General features: G+C 35.7%; 1 protein-coding gene across 1 annotated transcript in view; it reads left to right on the top strand.

The window, feature by feature from the left end:
* The window catches only part of ZNF407 (zinc finger protein 407), a 422314-nt gene that overhangs the window by 177223 nt on the left and 225130 nt on the right, over positions 1-19961 (top strand). The gene's annotated exons all lie outside the window — the stretch shown is intronic.

Here is a 19961-nt window from a genome sequence, read left to right as displayed (position 1 = left end):
GATCTAATAGTTTACTATTTTTTAATACATTTTCAACTGAATTAAACTGTAGTAATGCAGTTAACATCAAATCATAATGATAATTTGTTAGTTAAAGGCTATTTCAGTCTATAAAACTTTGATTACTAGGAATTTAGCTCTGGTTTTATGGATTTTCCCATATGATTGCCCACAAATTTTTATGTTGAATAAATTGTAAATTGTTTAAATTGTTCAAACAAATTACTAAGCAATTAAACCTTCAGCAAAATTGTAATTCATTTTAAATTTAGCGCAGAGGTTTGATGCTCTTTCTGAGGAGAACAACTGAACATAATAGTGAAATGTGTAAATTCAGTGTTTTGCATGAACTGTTTCCCATAGGATAAAAACATGCCCAGCACTGGGTACAGGAAAGCTTTCCACTAATGTGAATTAATTTTGTAGTAAATGATCACTTGGGGGAATTCCTGCTTTTGAATTTTATCTAAATTTCATTCTTTGAGGCATACATTTTTAAAGTCTGTGTTTCATTCCTAATTTGTGGCACTTCATATTTTAATATTTAAACTCATGCAACTAACTCAAGTTATGTAACATTGATTTTTTTATTAGATATTGCCTATTATGCTGAGAATTGCATAACCCAAGACTATTAAAAAGTGTAAGTTGGGCATTGATACCAAAAATAGCATTTAAAAATCTCTCATTCCTATTCATTTCACTAGAGACAGTGGTAATGTGGTCATGTAATTAATGTATGCTTCAACCTCTGTGTGAAAATTTCTATTGTTTAGATTAATATATAGTGTTCATCTGTTAGCTGAAGATTTCTTGTGTGTACCATGCATAGGCACCTAGATGCAGCAAGTAGCTATGGGATGCATTTTTAACCTAAATTTACATATTCAAATTAGTTTTAGGTACATTTGTCACTTTGAGTTTCTCTTAACAGTGTTGCCATTCTTGACAAAAATCTTTGTTTTTCATCTCTTTACCAGTTTCTTAGCCAAAGTTACCAATGCCATTATTTTCTGATTACACTTCCATTTTGGCTCAAAGTATAATTGTCTGACTGAATCACTCATTTCATTGATTACTCAAGGCTTTCAATAACTTTAGTAACAATGGAAGACTTTCATCATTAAGGAAAGTCAGAAGAATATTCCTAGGTACACACAGGTTCATAAATGCAGTCTTTCTCTACATTTTAAAAGTCATCCAATAAAAATATTCATGTGACATCACGTGAACACAAAGCACATTAAATCAAAAACATTAATTAAATTTTGTGAGTTCTGAATTTGGTTTGCTTTGTGGAATGCTTTGTGTTAGTGCTGTAATACCATTTTTCTACCAGTTTTGTTATTCTTGTGCTATTTTGTAGTTTTTTGCTCCTGACTCTGCTGATTAGATTGTGTTCTGTTACTGTTTTTATTCAGCTGTTATTTTTATTATTGTCATAGTATGTTTTATTCTCAGATTTTTCTAATAAGAAGAACTTGAGTCACATTGCTCCCTCACCCCTAATTTTTCCAGTGCTTAAGAGCATTTATCTCTTCAGCTAGCTTTCTGGTAGTATTGTTTAATGAAAGCAAACTTCTCACCTCACCTCTTGCCTCCTAAAGTTCATGTTTTCCTTACCATCTTTATGGCCTACCTAATTATAGAATTTTTTAAAGAAAGTGAGCAGTTTAAAAAGAACAGTATGAACATGTGTGTATATAGGTATATACATGTTATTTTGATGAGAAGAATCCTAAAACTAATCTTTATCATTACTTGTTGGAAGTAAGTATCAACTCCAACCATTTTACTTAGTGAAATTTTTGATCAGCAACTTAATTTGTTGCCTGCATAGAATGGAAGCCCAGTTTCACAAAAAATGGTTCTCTATTGAATATGATTTTTTATGGATTGTTAGACAATTTGACCTAATTTGTCCATGACTTAGTCTATCACTGATAAGAAAACTTTTCTGCAATATTTCAGTTTATTTCAGGAACTGAATAATTACAAACATTATGTGTAACTCAGACCTTGTTTGTTAACATTCAAATATATCATTATATATATGTTGTTTTCCTGTCCTTAGACATTTTGTTAGGTCTTGTTTTCTTTTTTTTTTATTAAAATAATTTAAAATATGTAGCTCATACCTTTGTTGATGATCTATGATAATTCCTGTTTGGGATACTTTGAAATAATAATGAAAACTAGTGTTATATGAATCTTGATCATCAGTTATTAACTTTTTAAAAACGGTTTTGTCTTGATTATGATGAATGATCATGTAGCTGAAAACTGAAGTATTTAGTTTGTCATAATATTCTTTGGTCAATGAGATTAATTATGAGATTAACAAGATTAATGGTCAATGAGATTAATTTTATAAAACTGCCTTATGTTTTCATTTTGTTATCACTCTGCTCTTGTAGAAATCTAGGTTTACTATTTGCATTGGTGAATATATTTACACATGTATGTAGTGAAAATGATAGCTTAATGGTATCACTGATATTTGGAATCAAATGGAATGTTCTTTCAAATAATTTGCCAGAGCTTTACATTGTTAAACTTTATATTTTCTAAGTATATTCAATTATATCTTGAAAACAAAAAGTAGTTCAATATACCACACTTATAAGTACATACCTCTTCAACCTGTAATTAAGGTACAATTTAGTATTCTGACCGTAATTTCATAACAGAGAGCAGATAGACATGAATGTCTCTTTGTTGGTTTGCTTTTGATACCAATGATAGCAGCACAACAGATAGAAACCCATTACCAGTTCATGAGCATCACATGTTAAATGTTCTGCTGTAGCAGTGAAAACCTCTAACCTTTTACAGTTACCTTTTACCTTAATGCTACTCATTGCAGAAAAGACAGAATGGGAGTGCGAAAAACACTGTTATGAACAATAAACATTCCCAAAGTCTTCAGAGAGCAGAGGCCTTTGCATGGTACTTGCATGTGACCTTGCTAGAAGAAAATGCTCTTCCTTAGAAATACAGCCATTTCCTTTTCCCTTCTCATTTCATATCTGAATCTCTTCATAAAATAAAATGTTTTATTTTGAAAAGAGCTTTTTAATTAAATGAGTTGTGCTTGGTAGAACATGCAGTCAGCAAATTGCTTCACTTCAGGACCACCACTGTTAGCTCTTGCCTAGCTCTTATTTGATAAGTAGCTTTTCTCATTTCTCATGTATGTATGTTAATGTATATATAGAATTTTGTAAAAATGAGAATCACATTCATCAGAATGTTTTTCTACTTCCTTTGTTTCATTCGTCATGAGTATTATTCCATGTACTTTTATAAATATGGATTAACATTATCATTTAATGGCTTTATAGTCTACAGTTTATATGTATCATGATATTACTATTTAGTGGACATTTATAATGTCTCTAAATTTTTACTCTGAAACAGTGTTGAATGGAAATCATTTTCCAAGTTATTAAGTTATTTTTCTTGTGTAAATTCTAAAACTATAACTGCTGAAGTTGCCTGTATTTATTACATTTGCTTAATCTTCCACCTCATTCTCCCAACAAGATGTGGTTGTTATTTTACTGTGTATTGGAAGGATGGAGAAGAATGGTGTTTTCATTTCACATATTTATATAACCAAATAAAAGTGAGATTTCAAAGAAATTTCTTTTTTTTTTTTGTCTTTGTTGTTGTTGTTGCTATTTCTTGGGCCGCTCCCGCGGCATATGGAGGTTCCCAGGCTAGGGGTTGAATTGGAGCTGTAGCCACCGGCCTACGCCAGAGCCACAGCAACGCGGGATCCGAGCCGCGTCTGCAACCTACACCACAGCTCATGGCAACGCCGGATCGTTAACCCACTGAGCAAGGGCAGGGACCGAACCCGCAACCTTATGGTTCCTAGTCGGATTCGTTAACCACTGCGCCACGACGGGAACTCCTCAAAGAAATTTCTAATTCGTTTTGCATCAGATCAGTTTTATAATTTCCCTCATACTTGTTGCCGTCATTCCTTTTATTAGCAATGCTGTGGGAGAAGATACTGAAGAATATCTTTGATGTTTGAAATATCAAGTAGTGATTATCTGGTGAAAAAATCACAATGCTTAATATACTAAATTTAGATTTCATATTTTTATGTCTACTCGTTTTAATGTGAACATATTTTGTCAGACTCTTGATATTCCAGGAAAGCCTTAATAATTAAGTTTGTAGTAAATTGTCAAAGATCAATGATAACTATAACAGTCTATGTTCTAACAGAGTTAGCTGTCAGCCACCCGTTGGTAGAAGTTTCTACCTTGTCCAGTGTGTAGGAATTCTAAGGTATCCTAAGATATCATACCTTTTGGAATTCAATAATGACAAATAAGTAATGGATGTGATAATACACTTTGTTGTTCATGTTAAATAAAACTGAGGCCTTTTCTGGCCCTTCGTGGGTAACAGCTAGTGAGAGCGAGGCCCAGCCTTACCACCATGTAATTCTTAGTTTTGTTACCTGTGGAAGTCAAATGAACGTACAAGCCCCATTTGAAATGCTCTACTCCAGCCTTGAACTAAAGGGGTGAGTGAATGCCCGGGGCCTCCTCTGCAGTGTGGGATAGTGACGGGCTTTCTGGCTCTGCAGTTGTCTGGGCTTTGTGGTGACAGCTATGGCAGGAACCCTTCTCTTCACCCAGCCCTGTGGTTTGTCACCTAGCTGCTGCCATCCTGTCCTGGAGGGAGACTTGATCTCCCTGTCAAAGAAGACTTGCCTGAGCATCTAGTGGCTTTGGGATTTCTCTTTATTTAGAACTGAACCAGGCAGGATTCATTTTGTACTGTTAAGGAAGGATGCACAGTGTTTACTTTTTGAGAAAAAAATATTTCCCTTATACCTATTAACAATTTTTAAATTGACTTTCTGAGATGTTTTATATGGTTTCTTTTACATCTTACTGGATTTTATCCAAAATTTTAACAGGGCAAATTATAAGAAATGGGTCAGTCTTACCAGAAAATGTATAAACTTGTTCTGATTCCACATGAAAAAGAAACTTTGCTGTTCCTACTTTCGTCATATTTATCTAAGAACCAGGGAAGCTGTGTTGTGTTACCTTGGGTCTGAGTGTCAGCAGTGAATGGCAGAGATAATGTGGTTTTTATCAATATTAATACTTACTGGGGCACTGTTTCAAAAAGGTCAGGAATGACGGAGCGAAAAATTTTCACGAGAATGCTTTATAACGTGTCCTGAAAACATGAAGCAATTTAACCCACTTGATTGTCCTTGGCTGCCGAGGAAAGGCTGCATTTCGAGAGCTCAGGACGTTGCCAAGAATACAGAACAGCAGGACCGCAGAGGCACCTCTGCAGGCCTGTGTGCAGCTCCGCAGAACTGCTGTGACCGAGCGGGAAGACTGGCCAGGACTGACTTTACTCAGTCACACACATTTCATCGTCCTTTTCTTTCTTTTATGCGGAGAATTCTTTGCGTACTTGAGTTATTTGTAGGTCATCACACATTTGTATACTGGTCTAGTGATTTTCTGAGAACTGTTTTAATAATTATGCACTCAATTTTTATTGAATTGCCATCATTAGTGATTTTTAACAAACCTCTTCATATTGTGGGGTTAGACCTTTTTTTTTTTTGAAATTTGACTATCCAATCACTGTTTTTCTATGCATGCCATGTGACAAATGCATAGCATTACCGGGAAAGATCATATTAATTACTTTAATTAACACGTGACTTTAGGAGTCTTAGATTAATCAGCACGTGACTCTTGGTTATTTGTACTCTTGTGGGAGTTTTTTGCCACCAAACGCAAATACCAGGCTAAAAATATTGCTTTGTTTGTGTGTGGAGAGGATATTCATCGCAGTAGTACTGTACATCTAAGAAAACAGAAAGTAATTAAAATGTTGATTACTATAGTAAATCTCTAAAATGTCCTATTATTTGTATTTCATATGTGCTCACATTTCTGAGAAGTTAGCTTTTGCACAACAACCTACCATGATTATCTGATATCCTCCGGAAGGTTAGCTGAGTTGTTTCCTATATTACTTAGGAAAAAATTTCTTTTCACAATTGAAAATGTCAGCATCAATTTAAAGTAACACTAAGCATGTGCTTGCTTTCTGAATATTATCCTCCAGCCACCCTGCCGAGGATCTGGCTGTGACAGTTTGATTAGATCATCAATCCTCACTGTTAACAGCACTTTTCCTGAACACCTGGGCTGCCGGGTCACATCTGAATCCAGCTACCGTTGTTTCCATGACCTAACGTGCGTTCACCATAGCAATTTACATTACGTGCGCAAATTAAAAGTTACCTTATAACAACAGTTTACTTTAAAAAATGACCTCGTTTTCCCCCACGTTAAAGTTATGTTATGTTACAGGAGTTGCGTTTTTGTACGATGAAGGACTCTTTTAGGGCATAGTCACCGGCCATGTTGAAGGTGTTTCTTTCTTTTTTTTATTTAGGCTCTTCGATCCAAACCTCTGTAAGGAAAATAAGCTTGTCTTTCATCTTCTTCTTGTGCTATTTAGAAATCTGCTTTGATTGCATTTTAAAAATTTGATTACATTTTACTAGATTTAAAACCTAAATAAATAATTGAATTTGTCATATATTGCTGAAAATCTTTCTGCTCTCTGCTCCTAAATTCTTCACTTGAACTGTCACATGGTCTGATTTATACTTTCCTATTTATAGTTGTAGTGATAAATACCTACTTACATTTTCAATGCAAATTGTTTAGTAGCACACTGCCACATAAGCATACTGTTCAATCTACCATTATTGGATTTTTTGATACTGTAATTATCTCTTGTTTTCCTCACAACTTTTTATTTATATAATGAGGGGAGGAAAATGTAACAATTTATATCATTAAAATTTATGATATTTTGGAGTAGAGACCTGACTTCTGTTAACTCAACCAAAGTTTCACTGTCTAAATTTGAACAGTGTTAGCTGTTTCAACCTAATACTGGTAGAGACAAAGAAGAGTCTAATATACATTGAAGCTACTGTTTCAGCTGGAACTTATTATAGTTTTTCAGTTTTTAATTGTTCATTATTTAAGGCATATGTGAATATTGTATGAGCACATCAAAGTCATGTAATATTTTCATGAGAAAATCATATCCCTCCATAATTTCTTTTAATTCTTTCATTCTTTCCTGTTTAATGGAAGACTGTATGGGAGTATATCTTTAAAAAGACTTTCCTATTTCTGATGTACTGTATTTTTTCTAAAGATACAAATCTTTTGGAATCATTAATGTTTTTCATCCTTATTTTTTAATGACCTATTAGTTCATATGTAGTAGAACGTAGGAAAATGTTATGAAATAATACTAAATATTCATGAGTAAGATTATACTTGTTAGCAATCAAAGACATATGTATGTGGTTAGGTTTTCTACACTATTCTAGGGCAGTGAGGGGGCACTGGTCTACTGGAGCCATTGGCACATACGTTCTAGTTAAGCTGCCTCTCTTACCTTGGACCACTTACGTTTCATAGCATGGCTAATGTTTGTGACAGCATCTTTATCATGTCTCAGAAGTCTGTAACAGTTGTAAACTCCTAGACATTTGACAGTGGCACAATATGATATGTTGAAAGTTCATTTGCTTAATAACCAGTTGACCTTGTTTTAATTCAGCCTTTTCTCCATCCAGCCTTTTCTCTATCCAGCTGTGTGACCTTATGTGCATTACATTAAATCTCTGTCTCAGTCTGTGCATGTGTGGGATTCTGGAAAGAAAGCGAGAGCCAGGGTTGCAGCACTTGGGTCCTGGCTGTGTCCATAAGTTAGCTTTATTTCTGTAGACAAATCTCTTTTGACTCTCTGAGTCTTAGTTACATTATCTATAAAGCTGATATGATAAGATGTAGACTGTTCTGAGGATCAAATAAGGTAATAAATGAAAAGTACCATGAGGTAAAAAAAAAAAAACAATATATTGGTAATGATTAAAACTCTAGTGTAAGATTATTAAATTCTGGTGCCTGAGTTTTCATCCTAACACAGCCATTTTATTAACTGATACAACCTTAATCAAGTTACTTAGCCTATGATACCTCAGGTTATTCAACCAAAAATATGGGAACAACTCTTTCCTGTCAAAATTCTCATAAGGAGTAAATTAGATGAGGTTAAGTGTATAAGTGGCACTGCAGAGTGACATATAGAAGGTGTTCTGCAAGTGCGAGTCACCTTCACCTTGTGTGTTTTATTTACTTAGCAAAGCTTACTTGACACACAAGCTGGTTTTCATTTCTAGGAGTGGAGTGGTGGGCAAAGTAAAGACTCTCTTCTCCAGGAGTTTATCTTCTTGTGGGAGAGTAAATAAATAATTTCAGAAAGCAGTGGGGATAGGGAAAGAATGATTTGGGGTGAGAGACTAGGAAGTGATGCATGAGCAAGGACCTTTTAGGTGAGGCAGTTCCAAAGCATTTTGTAATAACTATTTTTGAGATCTTTGTAAACTCACATGCAGTTGTAAGAAATAATACTTTTTGTTGTTATTTTTTTAGGGCCACACCTGCAGCACATGGAAGTTCCCAGGTTAGGGGTTGAATCGGAGCTATAGCTGCTGGTCTGAGTGCAGAATCTGAGCCAAGTCTACAACGTACACCACAGCAGTACAGGATCTGAGCCAAGTCTGCAACCTATGCCACAGCTCATGGCAACACCAGATCCTTAACCCACTGAGCAGGGCCAGGGATCAAACCCACATCCTCCTGGATACTAGTCAGGTTCATTACTGCCAAGCTACAACAGGTACTCTGTATTTTAATATGAAGAGACTTAAGACTCAGAGTGTTATTTCTGAGGCATTTTGAACAGAAACTTGAGTGATGATAAGGAACATATTAAAGCACATTCTAGGTGGAGGTAATAGAGAGTGTAGGCTCCGAAGTGGGTCCATCTTTAAATTGGACTTTAACATTCTCAAAATACAAACAATTGTACAAGATGTAATTTCCAGTAAATTGTAAAAATTGATGTCATAAAATACTGTTTAAGCCACTTTAAAATATATCCAGCAGACTATTAATACCATTATAATTCAATACACACCATCATTCATTTAAAAAATGCGTGACTTGGAGTTCCCGCCATGGTGCAGTGGTTAACAAATCCGACTAGGAACCGTGAGGTTGCGGGTTCTGTCCCTGCCCTTGCTCAGTGGGTTAATGATCCGGCGTTGCCGTGAGCTATGGTGTAGGTTGCAGACGCGGCTTGGATCCAGCGTTGCTGTGGCTCTGGCGTAGGCTGGTGGCTGCAGCTCCGACTTGACTCCTAGCCTGGGAACCTCCATATGCCGTGGGAGCGGCCCAAGAAATAGCAAAAAGACAAAAAAAAAAAAGTGACTAAGCTCTTCTTTAACTGTCAGAAAATTCATATTTGTTTTTCTTTTTGAACTCATACATCTTTCCCATTTTCTCCAAAAGATCTTTTATGTGAAAATATTTTAATGATCATCCTGTCATTTGTGTGTGTGTGTATACATATACAAATCTGTATATTCACACTGTGAAATAAGGTTATTTTTTAATATCTCTGGCCATAAAGTTCTAAGCGTTAAGTTGTCTGGAAGGGAATATTATTGTAATTATTACTGATACACAGTTGATTGAAACAACAAAATTGATACAAAAATTGATAAATTATTAAACATATAAAATATAATGTTATTGGAATGGCATCTCTTAATGAGATGAAGAGGGTTTTAAAAATTTCAATTCATGTGCCCATGGATGAATATTATTACTAGAATGAAACAAGGCTGGTGGAAATTAATAGCAAACATAAATGATATTGAGATACTGTAATTGTGAGGCTTAGAAATGAAGTTCTAATGATTATTAGGTATACTCTTTATACATTATATATGTTTATATCATGCCATTATGTTAGGTTCCATTACACTGTTTTAAGTTAATCTAATTCTAATGAGTGCATGGTAGGAAGGGATAAGTTTGCAGAAAGGTTCTCGATGGGTGGATAGAAAATTTATCATACCCAGTATGCTTTGTGTAAAAGTTAATGATAATGTTCCTCCCATAAGGTTGAGTAAATGTTTAAGAAATACATATGTTGAATTACTTCTGAAAAAAATGTTTCTTTTTCTGAGATAATATTGGTCTACTGGAAGTAAGTGTAGAATCTTTTACTTCTTCCTCCTTGAAATCACAAGAAAAATTAAGTGAGACAGACTGTGAGATGGGTGGATGAGAATGCCCTTCTCCTGACCCATTGCAGGGAATTTGTAGATAAAGGTTTGTTTGTGATAGATTTTCCCCAGGATTCTTAAAATATAATGCAAAAACGGAAGTAATCCCACTGCAGAAAAGGCCTGGATATTTGCTGTGAGTTTTTTTTGCCTCATGAAATATGTTCCGCTCACCACAGAAGTTCTTACCTCTTCTCTTTTTTGCTTATTATCCTTTGGAAGTCTTTTGTTGATAATCATTCAGGATTGATGAGGCAGGGTCTCTAAGCAGAAATTGTCATGGCTCTCACCATCCCATCCACGGTATACCTGAACTTGGAATATTTGAATTTAGGCCGAAGTGTTCCATGTCCATTTTTATAGAAATATGTGCAAACAAGGAAAGCCTGGGAGCTCCACCAGCTTTATGGTGCCTTGCTTTTAAAAAGTCTAAGTAACGCTAGTTACTTAGGAGTATGGCCATCTGAACATACAGTCTGAAGTACTTTGAGGAGGGACTTCGTATTTGGGTAAATCATCTTTTGTAACATTCAGACACAGAACTAGGCATTCGGGAATTCTTCGGGTCTGAACTGGAGTTTGTCAAACTGGATGGATTTTGAGATTCCATCGTTTCCCAAGCAAGGCCTAGGTCTCTGTAATGTCAGCCCTGCCTCTCCAGACAGTGGCTGGGCCTTGGCCCAAGAGCTCTGTTAAACAGGGTTTTTTTGGTAATGGTGATGATATAAGAAACCAGTAGGTCTCCTCTTGGCCTCTATATGGTCCAAAGTATCCACAGATCATTCTGAAAAAACAGGTTAATCAGTCCCAATCCCATTCCTTTTTTCTCAAGAAAATTGTTGCAGTGTGAGCAAACTCTGAATCACCTTGACCGTCATTCTCTTGCATCTTATAATGTTGTATTCACCTAACAGATGTGATATTGCAGTGGTGCTGCATGATTGCAAATAACTTCCTTTTGGCAGTCTCTTTTGGGATTCTCCCAGTGAGAGTTATTTTTTCAGTATTTTCCTAAAAATCTGTCTTTATGTGTTTATGATTCTGAAGTAATTTAAAATAATGAGAGGCCTTTATTCCATGATTTATTTTTCTATTTTCATATTTTTAAAAGATGCTAATTTCATAGTTGGTATTTTCACTTCATAAACTTTTATAGTTATTCATTTGTGAATAACGAGAGTTCTGGTATATAGTTTTGTATTTTAAAAAATCTTTTCAGATGTTGATGAAATCGTTAGAGTCACCTCCTGTTATTATATATTTTAATTAACAAAGAATATTTGTATTTGTATATATCATTTGATATATTGAATTGCTTTCTTAGAATTCATCAGGATTATGCTGTGAAATCTATGTGTGCCATGAAGCTAAATCATGTAGCATTATATAATTATATCCTGCTCTTAGTCTTAGACTGTTAGTAGATTGAGAAAAATGTAAATAATGTGATTAGATCAAATATCATGTTTACATTTATCTCATTCATTGCTTTAGGCAAGTGTGGCTCACCATTTTATTTTCTGTTCTCTGTTCTTGCCACAAGAGTTTTGAGGCTACCTTTGTGTGTTGCTTCATGGTTATGTTTTTTCCTTTATTTCATTGACCTTAATCTTGGCTTGTTATTCTGCTAACTTTCTTTTATAAGCTTTACATCATTTCACCAATGTTCCTGTTTCCTTCTCTTTGAATGAAACAGTAGAGCAGACTATTTGAGTGCATAACCATTGTTTCAGACAGTTCCCGATTTGTGTCTTTGCTCTGCCAGTTATGAATTGTGAGACCTTTGGCAAGTAGCTTAGACCTTCTGTGTATAAAAAGAAGTAATAATAATATTTATCTGACAAAGTTGTGAAATTTAAATGATGTGTAATAAATTTTCTATTACCCAGTGCACTACCTTTTTAATCTGATTCAAATATATCACCTTCAATCCAATTTCCCTCCATTTGGTGATGGAACAGCTAGAACTTGATTTTTGCACACTGCATTTTATTTTTCTGGATAGTCTATAGTTCTTTTGAAGACTGTGTCTCCTTCCTCCACCCCTAGCTGCTTTTATGATTTTTTGCCTTTGGATTTCTGCACTTTGAATATAATGTGACCTATGTGTACGTGTGTTTGTGTGTGCCTGTGTGTGCCTGACCTCATGTGTGCATTTTCCTTCAGGTTGGGGTTTGAGAAGCCTCTTGAATGGGGGTTGATGTCTTTGGTTTTGGAACTTCATGGCTGTTCCATCTTCAGATTGCTTTTGTCTCTCCCTCTCTTCTCCTGGGACCCCAAATACGGGTATGATGGGCCTTTCTGCATATTCCGCATGCCTGCCATGCCCTGAGCTGTTCTTTTCATTCTTCTCCTTATTCTTCATCTTTGGTATTTTCTGTTGACAGTCTTGGAATTCAGTAATCTGATCCTCTGCTATGTTGACTTTCCTGATTTCAAGTCATCCAATGAATGTTTAATAAAAGATATGTAATTTTGTGGTTCTAGAATGTTCATCTGTTCTTTTTCACATAGATTATGATTTTCTTTTACAGTTCTCCATTTTTTCCATCCATCTTTGACCCTTTTTTTTTTTTTCTTTTCTGTTTTCCTGAATGTAATGATCATACTTATTTCAGAGTTTTTGGTTATTTTTATTCCGAAGTATTGGTTGCATCTTCGGTGCACTTATTTTTCATATCCTCAGCGGGGTATATGAAAGAACACAGAGGCCAGGTGGGTTCCTGTGGTTGGAAGAGGACCCTCTCTCCTGTTAAGCAGGAGTAGTAGGGTTGACCAGCTCTCCTGACTAGGGAGTGTGTGTGCTTCGGGCTGGCCCTTGGTGCTCCCGGGGTTCAGCCAGCTCCTTTGTTGTGAACATGCTGTGCTTTTGACTGAGACCCACTAGTTGGAGGTGGGCTCTCTCCAGTTCGGGAAGATTGTTCAAGAGTATGTTTATCTTTTGGCGGTCTTGAGCTTCCTTCTTTAGCCTTGCTCCCCTTGACAGACCTCTGAGCATGAGTTTGTGGTGGCCCTTCTCCAAGACAGGGTTTTGTCTTTTAGGTATATGAAGCCATAGTAATCTTCTCTTTGTCTCCTCCCTCCCCTGCACCTCACCTCACACATGTCCTGTGGGGAGATCAGCCTGGCATCCGGGGTTCCTCTGCTTTCCATTCCATTACTGTGTGATGGTCAGGACTTCTGCTAGTTTTCTTTTGACCACCAAAGCCCCTTGGCTTGGGCAAGCCTGCGGTGTCCCTGTGCTGGAGTTGGGAAGTGACCTGGGGGAGAAAATTTGGCCTCTGATCATCAGCCTGGCTGGGAAGGGCTCACTGTCTCTGGAATAATAGTTCATGTGGCTGTGGGCCTCCCACCACGTCTTGATGTCACCGGGGGCAAGGGGGTTGTGGCAAGTCAGCCTTTTCTGTTTGTTGCTGTGGGGGCTTTTGCTTGCTGCAATTATATATCCAATCAGGAAATGGAAGTCTGCAATTTTGTAAAAAACTTAGAAATTATTATGTTATTGAATATTTAAGATACTACTAAAAAAATTCATAGTCACTGAGTGATGGAATCAAGTGATACAAGTAGCAGGTGTTTTGTTAGCTGCTTTTTGCATTGGCTGTGGTGTTTTCCCTGCTTTCCCTTTATACAGGAAAATGTATTCTAGTTGTATTATTGGAAGCATGCTTGAGTAGTGTTAAGAAAAATTCATATAGCAAATTATATTTGTTTTTTAATGTTTGATATTATTTAAAAGATCATAAATTTTGCTTATTTGAACTATTTTTAAGGATCAATTTAAATGTAAAATTCCCAGTGAAGTAGAAAGTAGTTCAGTTTGTTGAATAACAGTCAATAGGATTTTGTCCTCTATCACAGTTACCAGTGTCCTGATTATAATTCTTGATAATTACAAACAGAGAAACAAATTGAAAGTACTTTTGTCACGAAGCTGGATTTTTAGGAAATAAATTTTTAAAAATAGGATTTTTTTTACATCTTTTAAAACATAATATGATCTGATTGCATAAATAATTCTTGTTTACGATAATTTAGTGAAACTTTTGCTTTTATTCTTTTTTCTTTGTTAAAGAGATTCCGATAACCCATTAGTGGTTTATCAGAGCACTTTTCATGCCTCTTTCATTTAGATATGGTCTGGTTCTTCCCACCTTCCTTGGTATGGCACATTTGCAAATTATACACATGTACTTTGTTTAAAATATTTTCTAACTTCATATTAATGAAAAAATTTTGAACTTAGAGATACATGAATAGAGAAGCGCCATGATCACGTGTGCCCCGACTACTCAACCTCAACATTTGCAGGATTTGTCTTAATTGCGTTCACCTGTCTTCTCTCTCATTTTCCCTCTGCATTGCTTATAAGAAACCAATTTTATGTTTTTGTATTTATCCTTCTGTTGTTTTAAACACAAGTAAACATATAGTATAATGTATTTTGAAGTTTAAAACTGTAAATAGATTTACAAGGAGATCCTGCTGAATAGCATTGAGAACTTTGTCTAGATACTCATGTTGCAACAGAAGAAAGGCTGGGGGAAAAATGTAATTGTAATGTATACATGTAAGGATAACCTGACCCCCTTGCTGTACAGTGGGAAAAAAAAAAAACTGTAAAATTTTCTTTCACAGTAGTAATTAGTTATCTAATAACATTGATTTTCTATGATTATTAATGCCCTTTACAGAAGAGATTAATGAACTATTTGACTAAGTTGAAGCAATTAGTAGTTATTGGAATGAAAATTTGAAACAAATCAGTCTAGGTCTAGAGACTATTTCTAGCTGTTGTCTCATGCTGCCTGTTTTGTGCTTAACCTGAATCCTTTCCTGCTGCCTGGTAGCCTAAGTAACCTGAATCCTGACACTTGTTTCAACCCCTTCTTGTAATTCACTTTAACATTTTCGATTTTTTTCTTCTTTACTGTGTTCATAGATTATTATTGTCAAAGCATGACTCTTGCTTCCTTACTGCACAAACCAGACAAAGCGGTAGTATTCCATGCCTCCTAATAACATTTTGAAGTTTGTTATATGTTGTTCCCAACTTTGCCGATTCCATCTCCTCCTTCACACAGATCCTCAGCAGTTGGGATGTGAACATTCTTCTGCCGTAGTTCTGCTTATCCTTGATTAGAGATTGTGGAACATACTGGAAGTGGTTGTTGGAAGGGACACTCTTGCACTTGGTGCTGTTCTGCTGCTTTGTAGCTTGTTCCACCCAATCTTTGCTTCTAGGTAATCATCTGTTGATTTGTTTATGATTTCTGTGGCTGCTGTTGAGTTTGAGGAGGAAAATCAAACAGCCCATCTGATGCAGCCCCCAATCACGTTCATGTGCAAGAGCTGAGTGGGGTTTTCTCCACATCTTACAATTCTTTCCCATTTTAATTCTTTTCTCTGTCAGAAACCTTCTTATTTCCTGTTTAGGTTTATTTCTGTCTTTTCTTACTAATTTAGACATACCTAATCACAAACAACATACTTTTTAAAAATTACAGTTCTCTTAATTCAGAGGCTATATTTTTGCAAAAAGTGATGATATTTTCCTAATTCTATTAAACACAAATACAGTATACACAAAGATAATCGTCTAAATGTTTTCTCTAGTAATGCACACATAGTAAAATAAATACAATAGTATTTCTTTAATGTTTGCCAAACTCAGTAGAGAAGTTTCTTTTTTTCCTAAGGTGATAAGTAAATGGATAGTACTTTTAGATATAAAAATGTGGTAATTAATTTTCGTCTTTTCCATAAAATGGAGACAACATAGGGAAAGTTCTTTATTCTCTGAATTCTATTTCTACAAAGAAAATGAGTTGAAATCCTTTCTAAATGTTTATAATCCTTAATCTTGGTGTTGTTACTAATCCTCCATTTGTTATTATGCCACATTTTGTTGGCTTTTTGTTTGGTGGCTTCGATGTATTTAATTGCTGAATTTGATGGTGTACAAGCTAAACACTTTGTATTTTTAACTCAATCAGATATGGCGTTGTCATTTAAATTTATATCCATAAAACTCAATAGGCAGACTATTATTCTAATAAGTACATAATCTAGCTGCTGACAATACTCTGCACTTTAACATGCAAATATATTAATGGTTTTGACTTTTAGTCAATATTTGTATCAATAAAGATACAAGCCTATTCTAAAACTGTCAATATAATTTCTATACTAGATAATAAGTAAGGAATTGCTTTCTATAGACCTTTACTCTGTTCTGTTCCTTTTTCTTTTCTCTGTTAAATTTACTAAGGATCTCAATGATTCTCTTTGTGTGCTAAAATCTGTCTCTGAATAAATTCTCACCGCTATTTTAAGTAATTATTTTTAGGGTTGATTTTTCATTGATCTGCAGGCTTGGTATACTCAGACATTCTAGCAAATATCAGAACTCAGCCTGTAGAGAGATACCATGCTACCTGGTATATCATGAGTACACTTGGTGGTGAGAATCTCAGTTCAGTTCACATAGATGTGGGTCATGCTGTTCGTTTAAGAAAAACCTATCACGGGGAAACATCCCATGTCACACACCTTCTCTGTTCCCAGACAATTTGGATTTCTGATTTTTTTGAGGAAGAGTTGCAGGGACTAAACCTTGGCACCCTTTCTGTAGTCTTAGTGTTTTTTATACTGTGTCTGAGTGATGACTTGATACTAAATGTTTATTACTGTAGTTAGTTCTCCTTACAATGATGAAGTTTATGTTCTTTATTCATTTTATAAATAGCTCCCACGTTTCCTCTTAACTTGGTTCTTTGGTTGGCATTTGTTCCTAAAAAATCACATTATTGATCTTTAGTTAATATTCAAAAGTACATGTAATAATAATTTGTAGGTATAAAGGAATGACTTTTGCTAAACTATTTTTGTTTATGAAATACAAAACAAAACAAATTGTGCATTTTTGTACTCCACTTAGGGCATTTATTTATAAATTAGTATTAAAATTATGCCTCTCTTTAAGCCATTCATTTATTTTAAAAATAAATATATATATAAATAAATAGATACATACACACACATTAAGACCTGGGTGTTCAAAATCCTGTGATGGAGTTCCCTTGTGGCTTAGCAGGTTAAGGATCTGTTGTCACTGCTGTGGCTCTGGTTACTGCTGCACTTCGGGTTTGATCCCTGGCCCAAGAACTTCTGCATTCCGTGGGTGTGGCCAAAAAAAATTAAAAAATAAAACCAAAATCCTATGATGATAGTTTTGGGCTTAGGAGGATTTTTTTTGGGGGGGGGGGGTGCTGTGCCTTTAGCATATAGATTCTAAAGCTACTCTGAATTTTAGGAACCTAGGATTGTGGATTCTCTATAGTCCAGTGGATAGTATCAATCATATTGTGTGTCTTAATTGGATGGTTTATGTATTGGCTCAAAATTTCCTTCTCAAATATCTTTTTAAAAAATGTATAAGGGAAATGTTACGTAAGGTGATAATTTATCAGTGTGTAAATGTGTTATGCTGACCCAGCTTGGAAATGTGAGATGGCTCCTGACCTCATTGTACAAATGGGGTTTGCATCCCGCGTTTTCTGAGTTTGGTTGGTCATGCTGTGCCCACGTTTCCTTTCTGAGTAAGTCATAGAAGTCACCAGTGATGGAGCAGTGTCGATGACACGAGAATGCGGCCCTCCCTTGTAGTGTGGCACTATGCTCTCTGGGACTCACACCCGTGACTTGTTTTCTCTGGATCAGATTCTCTCACACTTGATTAATTGACATGATTCCTTCTTCAGTTCTCAACATACAGATAATGAAGTTAAGTTTGTGTGCTGCATTTCATTGTCATTTTAATCTGGATTTCTTGTATATTATAGTATTTATTTCTTATGTTGTACTTTATATATAATATGCTTTCAGTATGAATTTTTGCTTCTGCATATAGAATGGCTATTTGCAGATTTATTTTTAGATTATCAGAAGACATTTTTTGACTGTAATGCTTTCCTTGCCTTGACTAAAATAAGCAAACCTCCTTTTACACACAGTGTATTTTAATTCAGCAGCTGCCTGCTTCACATTTTTTTAACACACTTTGTCTAAATCAGAAATCCAAATGCAAAATACAGCACAGAGGAATATCACATGTATTTATGACCCTCTTGGAGGGCCGAGGAGTAGATAACATTCATTCATGTGGCTGGTTTCCAGTCTTGACAGTCATTATTCAATATATTTCAATAATATAACTTTAAAACATATTTTTCATTGTATGAAGGCCACTGAACAGGAAAAAAAAATGCTAAAAGTGAGCAAAGACCAAAGCCTTTTGGCATGACTCTTGATAAATGAAAAAGGAAATAATTTCTCTCTCTCCTGCCCTTCTGTACTGAGACATGTCACAGCTGGAAACGCAGCTTGGCTGTGACATGCCTTTCACCTTCCTGAGAGGTGGTGCCACATGTCAACAAATTCTGAAGCCTCAACTGAAGTGTTAGAGCATCTTGGTCAAGTGTACAGAAATTTGAGCCTCTGTAAACTTCATTATTGAAACAATAATGAGTATAATATGGAACAGGCCTGCAAGAAATAGTGCAGATATTTGTTTTGGGGTAAAAAGTACCCTTGCTCTGCGTTTGGTGTTCTTGTTTTGTCAGGGGTGAACTCAATTATTCCAATACACTTTTTGCCTTCCTCTACATAATTTTCATGAACAGAATTCTACTTAAAGGGAAGTATTATTGTTCCTTCTAAGACTTCTTCTTTTCAAAATCTGTTCTGTGGGGGGACCTGCCTAGTGGAAGGATATGGACGTTTACCTGCAGTGTGGCTGAGAGCTATTTGTTTGTTGTATTTCCCATAATACTTAAGTAATATGAGATATGGTTGCTTATAAGAATGTTCCTATTCATTTTCTGGTTCTCTTCTTTATCCATCTCTGTCAAAGGACAGTTGAAGAAACAGAGTCGTGTTACTAACCTATTGGCAAATCGGCATGCCTTTCTTCTATTGTTAGTTTTGAGTTCTTACCAGATGCTGTTGTAATGTGATGCTAATCGGGTAGCAGTCAAACAGTATTTTGGTCAATGTGCCCAGTGCATCTTCAAGGCGATGTTCATCTAATGTTGCTTGAGTGGCTCTGACCCTCTAGACACATTCATAAAAATGAGGTAATGTGAGAATCTTTATGAGGACCAGCTCAAGTATTAGGGGGTGGGCTTCACATAATTTTTGCTTTACTTTTGCAGAACCTACAAGATCTTTCTTAGGTGACTCCTTTTGGAACTAAGGGGATTGAAACTGCACACTCAGTGAAGGTCTTTTTCGGGCATCTGGCTTTCTAGGTTACATGGCGCTATGGCAAATCCTAGAAGAGTGAAGCAGAGAAAGATGACCGTGCCCTTTAGACCATGCCCTGCTCACTTCTCCATGCATTTCATTTCATTTATCTCAGTCATGTTTTGTCAAGGTTATTGAGGATACTCTCTTCCAGGTTGATCTCAATAGCAGTTGATGACGTGCTGAGAGTGTGGTGGTGTTTGATGGAGCTCCATTTTCTTTAGAAACATTATGCAAGTTTTAAAAATTAAAGAACTATTTCTGTTCTTCTCTGGTCTGGGAAAGACCAATTTCCCATCTATCTCTGTGATATTAATGGGGTGGGGCTTGGGTAGAGATGTTTATCAATAATTTTAACATTTTCACCAAAACAAATTATTGAACCTCCCTATGTTTCATTTGGGATGGATGTTGGCTCATCACGTTG

This window comes from Phacochoerus africanus, chromosome 2, assembly GCF_016906955.1.
Source record: "Phacochoerus africanus isolate WHEZ1 chromosome 2, ROS_Pafr_v1, whole genome shotgun sequence".
Lineage (NCBI taxonomy): Eukaryota > Metazoa > Chordata > Mammalia > Artiodactyla > Suidae > Phacochoerus > Phacochoerus africanus.
This window is presented reverse-complemented; position numbering and strand designations above follow the sequence as displayed.